The sequence below is a fragment of the Sebastes umbrosus genome, chromosome 15 (genome assembly GCF_015220745.1).
Source record: "Sebastes umbrosus isolate fSebUmb1 chromosome 15, fSebUmb1.pri, whole genome shotgun sequence".
In the NCBI taxonomy this organism is placed as follows: domain Eukaryota; kingdom Metazoa; phylum Chordata; class Actinopteri; order Perciformes; family Sebastidae; genus Sebastes; species Sebastes umbrosus.
The window spans coordinates 3,830,640-3,837,196 of NC_051283.1; positions in this window are offsets into that span (position 1 = coordinate 3,830,640).

Consider the following 6,557-nt stretch of genomic DNA (forward strand, 5'->3'; position numbering starts at 1 on the left):
CAGCTGAATCTTCAGCTCCTCTCAGCTTTACGGAGCTTTATAGAGAGTTTCCTCTCATTGTTCAGCAGTCCGGCTCACAACTTTACTGTCTTGGTTCACTCTCACTGCTCTCAGAGAGTCTTTTTCAGCAGCAACATGCAGCTGTTTTTAAAGAAACAGCTGTAAAAAGCCACTGTATATACTACCTGTTCAGCACCAAATAGCAGACATACACAGTTATAGACAGCCCATTTTCATCCAAGGGCGTTAAATACCGATGCTTTGTCAAGGCCGTCGCATACGGCACCCTTTAGCACCGGTATGAAACGCACAACTACAATGTAAACCCATCTGTGGCAACAGTATATACTCTGAGAAAGTGTGCCGGGAGTGTGGTGACGTATAGTTTAAAAAGCGAAAAGACACACTCCGGGTGGGCCCGAGGGAAAGTGGGCTGGAGGGGAAGTGGATGGATCCAACAGACACAAGGCTTTGATCCAGGAGACCGCTGTTCATGTCCTGTGCGTCACGTTACAATCAGCTGTTTGTTCAGTTCCCGTATCCACAACGCGTAGTGTCATTTTCACTGTAAAAACGTAGTAGTTTTAAGCCCAATCATGTATTTTTTTCCTAAATCTAACAATAGTGTTTTTTTTGCCTAAACCTAAAGTGACGGCAAGGGGCGTGACAAAGCAACGGTATGTAACGAGTTGAGATGAGAACATGTTTTTAGAGACTAGTTGGTGATCATGGTGGAGCATTAAACATCTAAAGGGACAATTATTTCCCTCAAGTCTCAAGTTGGTGGAGACCAAAAACAGAGCTAAAAGAAGAGTGAATTTTGGCCGCAAACACAACTCCAAATGAATGATAGTGTTGATCCGTAACTGCTGGATGCGTTTGTTATGTAAGGGATAATGTACAGCATTCATTGTTTTGCTAGCTGTATATTATCCCGCTTATTACACGGCTACTTACTTAAGAAATCGATAATTTGACACAAAAACGGTCATCCAGAGTCCGACATCAGAGCTGCATGCACCCATAGCAATGGTCTGTTTTACATAACAACGGTCTGCTATAAAGAAACAACAGACTGTAGAACGCCGTGATTGACCAATCAGAATCGAGTATTCAACAAAGCCGTGTAGTAAATTAATCAATGTTGTGTTCACGACTTGTTTCAAGGTCAGCAAAGTCCTCCGACACTCTCAGGTCATCAGTCTTAATGTTTGAAGCATTTCAAAAGTGATCTTAAAGATGGAACGTTGCAATGTTGTTCTCAGGGTTTCTGTGGCTGGACCCACTGATGCTGGACAAACAGGTAGGTGCAAAGGTAAGTATGTTATTGCAGGAGTTTTTGATTATGCTGGCTGGCGTTGGCAGTGGTGGTGAGGGGAGAGGAGGGGTTCCGGGGATGTGAGCTGGCTGGATGAGCTGAAGTGGCTGGCAGGTTTTTCTTGGAGAGTGGAGGGTAGCAGTTAGTCGAGACGAGCAGGCAGGCCAATAGATAAACAGGAAACAAACTAGCAAGATCAATGGAAGCGTGGCACATTGACAGATCGTGAATGGCAACGATCCGGTGGAGACTGGCCATCGGAGCAGGGTTTAAGAAGTGAAGGGGAGGTGTGGTAATTGTAGGAGACTGACAAGAGTGTGGATTGTAGATTATGATGAGTTGTGAGAAAGAGAAAGAGGACAAGAGGGGGGGAAACAAGCAAACAGACAGAAAAGAAAACCAAACCAAGCACACGTTACTCATACTAAAAGGCAGAAAAATAAAAAACACACTCACACCTGGCAGGCAGGTGTTTCGGAGGAGGGACCGCGACAATTTGCCAGCAAATTTCCTTGTCTGCTTTTACTTCCCTATGTTTCCTGGAATGCAACTATCCCACAAGGAACAAGTGAAACTGAGCATAGTTTAAACTCAACATCTGCATTAAGATTGTATGAAATGTATGTAAAGAATGAGCTGAATACTATATACAGTTCAGAACAACTACAATACAATGATACTATGAAGAATATTCAAATGTAAGCAGTAGTGACTCCTCAGTTAGACCTGACCTGACCTACATTTGAAGCTTACACGTCTCTCTGCTTCTCACAGCTTTCTTTTTTTTTTTTGATTTTCTGTTCATCATGTAGTTTCGCAAGGTGGTTCAGAAAAGTTTGTCATTATAATCAACTTCTGACTGCTGATCAACTGTTGACCAACCTGTTACTATCCATTGCTCAGAAGCTTCGCAAGAAGTCACACATTTAGTCATTTTCCAATGAAGTAGTGATCATTTGCCAAGAGACCACCGGCCTGCAGGTGACCCCGGCTGACTTGATTGTCTTCCAGAGGCTCTAGCAGGTTCAGTTGTATGGCTAGAGTGAAGCTACAGATATAACATAAAACTAGAAAGCCTAAATGAATCCACTGGTACCAACCATGGGGAAGGAGGCTAAATAACGCTCCAAAGTTGGGCTAAAATTTGAACAAGGAAAAACTGTCATGGCCATTTTCAAAGGGGTCCCTTGACCTCTGACCTCAAGATATGTGGATAAAAATGTCTAATCTATGGGTACTCCCCTTTATAGACATGCCCACTTTATGATAATCACATGCAGTTTTTTTCATGCAGTATAAATGTTATTTTCTCCTATTCTAAAATGGTGTATCTGAATATTTCTGCATACTGGGGTCCTGAAACAGTCTTGGAATGACATAAATTAGGTATCACTGTAAAGTTGAGACTCTTGTGGATCCAATGAGCCCGACTGTATTCATGTGTGATTATGTTAGTCCCCATAGGAGACATTTCAGTGTAGTGAGACCATTTTTTTTAAACTTGACCTCCCTGTATAAAATGACCTGTGGTGACCTCTAGGATAATCACAGCCTCATTAAACTTTCAGTCACAAACTATGGATGGCTTTCCTAGCTTGATTGACAATAAGGGGGTTTCTGAGCAGTTTCCAGGGAACAGAAGTGCTCGCCATCCAATCGCCGAAAAATGCAATTACTGCAGAAATCTCCAAATGTCAAAAGTGTTTGATACCAAATCACAGCATGGCTTCTTCTATGGTGTTCCTCAAGGTCTTGGTGTCTTAATGTGGTATTTTGAAGGGTTTATTGATCTTTTTTTTATCAATACTCCAGTGGTAAAAAATGGTTCAATTTAGCACCAAATCTGTGTAACACATGTATCAACCCGAAAATTGCTGCAACAACTTATGAGACATAACAGAGCATGGGGATGGCCATCATATACTTCTATCATAATGTTCTAAGCCCTTATACACTTTTACCATTCATTTTAAATAATGAATGAATGAATGAATTCATGTTTATGTCTGATTTATGACTCGAACAACTTGACACACAGTGCTGAACTGCATCTCCCTGTAGCCCCCTAAAAAAGACAAAAAGGGGTCTACTGTGGGTCTCAGAGGGTTAAGCCAACATTTGGGGAATATCAATTCTCAAAAGGCAAAATTGACTTGCTTTTACACACATGCTTTGCAGACTCAGACAGATACAACTGTTGAGATGATGTGGCCCATTTTTGTGGATACCTGGATAAACGATGGTTGTCTGATCTGTTTCCTTTAAAAGGTGTTACAGGATGGATATCCCTTTATATTTCTGTCTTAAAAGCTATAAAAGTTAGTTCCAGAGGTGGAAGAGTAACTTTGTTTTTTGTCCCAACTGCAGTTCAGCAGAGAGTAACGCTTTCTCCTACACTCAGTAGCCATTTTATACACCTGGTGTTGAGTTGCATTATGTTACACTGACACAAGTTTGTCCATCCCATTTATATCAATGAGGGTAGACTAAATACTACAAACTACATCCTCTAAAATGATGCTACAGTTGAATCAAGTACAACAGTTTGTATGATATGTTACGAAAATGTATTTAGTTATTTTTTGCGCGTTTTTTTTTATGAATGTCCAGCAATACGAGCGATCAGTGCGCCTGCATGAGCCCCTGCAGTGTTTAGGCAACAAAACTACTTGGTTAGGTTTAGGAAAAGATTGTGGTTTGGGTTAAAATAACTACAGAAGTGGCGTAACAAATAAGTCAATGTTGACTTCTAGTTTCACGTGGGACACAAACAGCCGTCTACTGCTGAAAGTTTGTTTGACCCATCCATCCACCCCGACCTCCTCCCTACGCGGACTTTGTCGCTCTATAGGCCTACTACTGCAACGTGATGCAAATATGACGTTTCTATTTGATCATGTAATAATGCAACATATCCTCATTCGTATGATTCGTATGATATCTTACGAAAAGTTATTCCTCATTTTTCATGCATTCCTCCTACGAATGTCCAACAACACGTCTCATGCATACAGTCTTTTCAAAATTAACTTCTTTCTTCACAGGAAACAACTTAGTTAGGTTTATGAAAAGGTTGTGGTTTGGGTTAAAATAACTACGGAAGTGGTGGAACTTAGATCTGGAAGTTACGTGACAAATAAATCAATGTTGACTTCTGGACTACCGGTCTCTTAAAGTTGTGTTTCTTTCACCATTCCATCCATTCGACCTCCTTCCTACGCAGCGTTTGTCACTCTTTATACTTCCTGGTTCACAATTATGTGGATTAAATATGCACTGAGTTTGTGGTATATACATGAATTACAGTTCATTGTTTTTTGTAAGTATAGCTACAAACGGTGTATGAGACCAGCCTGAATCATCTGAGGAAGTCTCCTCATCGCTCCACACAGATCTGATGTCTTCATCTTCTTTTGGAAGCTCGAAGAATGTTTAAGTCACACGCTTCATGTATGTTGAGATTTATTCTCTAAGTCTGTTGCCATTGCACTATGTAACATTTTGCTTTTATCGATACACCTATTTTTCCACCTCAGCATTTCCACTTTATGAGAAAATTGAAAAAACAATGAGGTTGTAGTGGATGGTACGATGTTTTTTTTTAAAGTTTTAGGCCACTAAAACAAAGACAGATCGTGGTTTTGGTTAAATATTGAAAAGTCTCATCCTTCAAGTCATTGTCGACTTTTTCAATAATTAACCACGACAACAATTTTTCCCTAACTGAATTCAATTCAATTCAATTTATTTTTGTATAGCGTCAAATCACAACAGATGTTATCTCAAGACGCTTTATATATAGAGCAGGTCTTAGACCGTACACCATAACTGTAACCACATGGTTTGAATTCCTTAATCATAACCATGAAATGTTTAACATGGTTAAGTTACCAGGAGTAGATATAGGGCAAAACTACAAACAAGACTCGGTCCAAACCGAGTATATGTCTGGACCGTGTATGGTCAGTCTGTGAATTTGTGGCTAAATTGTTACAGAAATAGTCAGTGGTCATGTCTATAATGTTAAATCCAGCAGTACATGTCCACCAGGTCTTGTGAGGACGTTAGAGGACGCACTGCTCCACTCAACTGGCCGTTCAAGCGGTGACGTACCCTCTCGTGGAATGCACCTGATTGGTTCCTGTTAGGGATGCACCGATACCGTTACCAGTATCGGGTATCGGGTCCGATACTGTGCTCATGTACTCGTACTCGCAAAACGGCTCTGATACAACGGCACCGATACCACTTTACAGCAGAGTGACGTTAACCTCTTGTCACCATCTTTCGGATCCTCACGCTCCACCTCCCAAAACAATCCACCAAAATCTACTTCTGAAAACAGATTAAGTGAGAAATAGGCGGTGCCACTGCTGAGTCTTGTTTCATTTTAGAACTGTTGGTCGCCTAGTTTCACAGCTTGGTCCAAGTTTCATGAGCCGGACGCGTTGCACTGGACGGGCTCATTTGCATAAAGGACTATTCCTGCCTTTTTATTTTGAAAGAGCAACGGCCAATGAGGGAACACAACACTCAACTAACTTCATCACTCAGTCCATCAGTACATTTTGTAGTGGCAGTCAATGATATGTTGATAAAAACCCATAATCCACTTGGTACTTTTCCTACTATTACTTCCAAATTAGTTGTATGAATGGAAATTTTTTTGGAGACAAAAGCATGAGCAGGTTCAATATCTGTTTAATAAGTCACGACTTACTCACTCAGTTTAAGTGACTCTGGATGAAAGTGTCTGCTAAAAAGATAAAATTGCAGCATCATTATGTTACTCACGTAATTCATTAATCGGTGGTTCTGTGTCAAAGCTGCGTTGTCAGTGGGCTCAAATTGCATCTGAGGGATGACGTTGCAGAGTTTCCAAGAAGCTACTAAGCTTCCTGCTTCTTATGAAATGTTTGCGATAGTTAAAATCTCCACCCATACAAAATACTTGAAACATGAGATCCTGAAATCCTCACCAAACCCAGCCTACTTTACTCTAAATGTTAGTGTCATCAGATCACAGATGGTGCAAATGCTGAACTGCTGAACTTTGTGCCAGTGAAAGTGATGCACGGAAACATACGTCATAACGGTTGCAGGGCTGACTCGCTCGCCCTCCTTTTGTCATCAAAGATAAAGCCATATGGGGTAATGGAGAGGCCGTGTGTTTCGATGTGTGTGTTAGGAGGGGTTAAGGGGGGGCTTGTCCTCAATAGTGGTTTTCACAGGCCCTCTA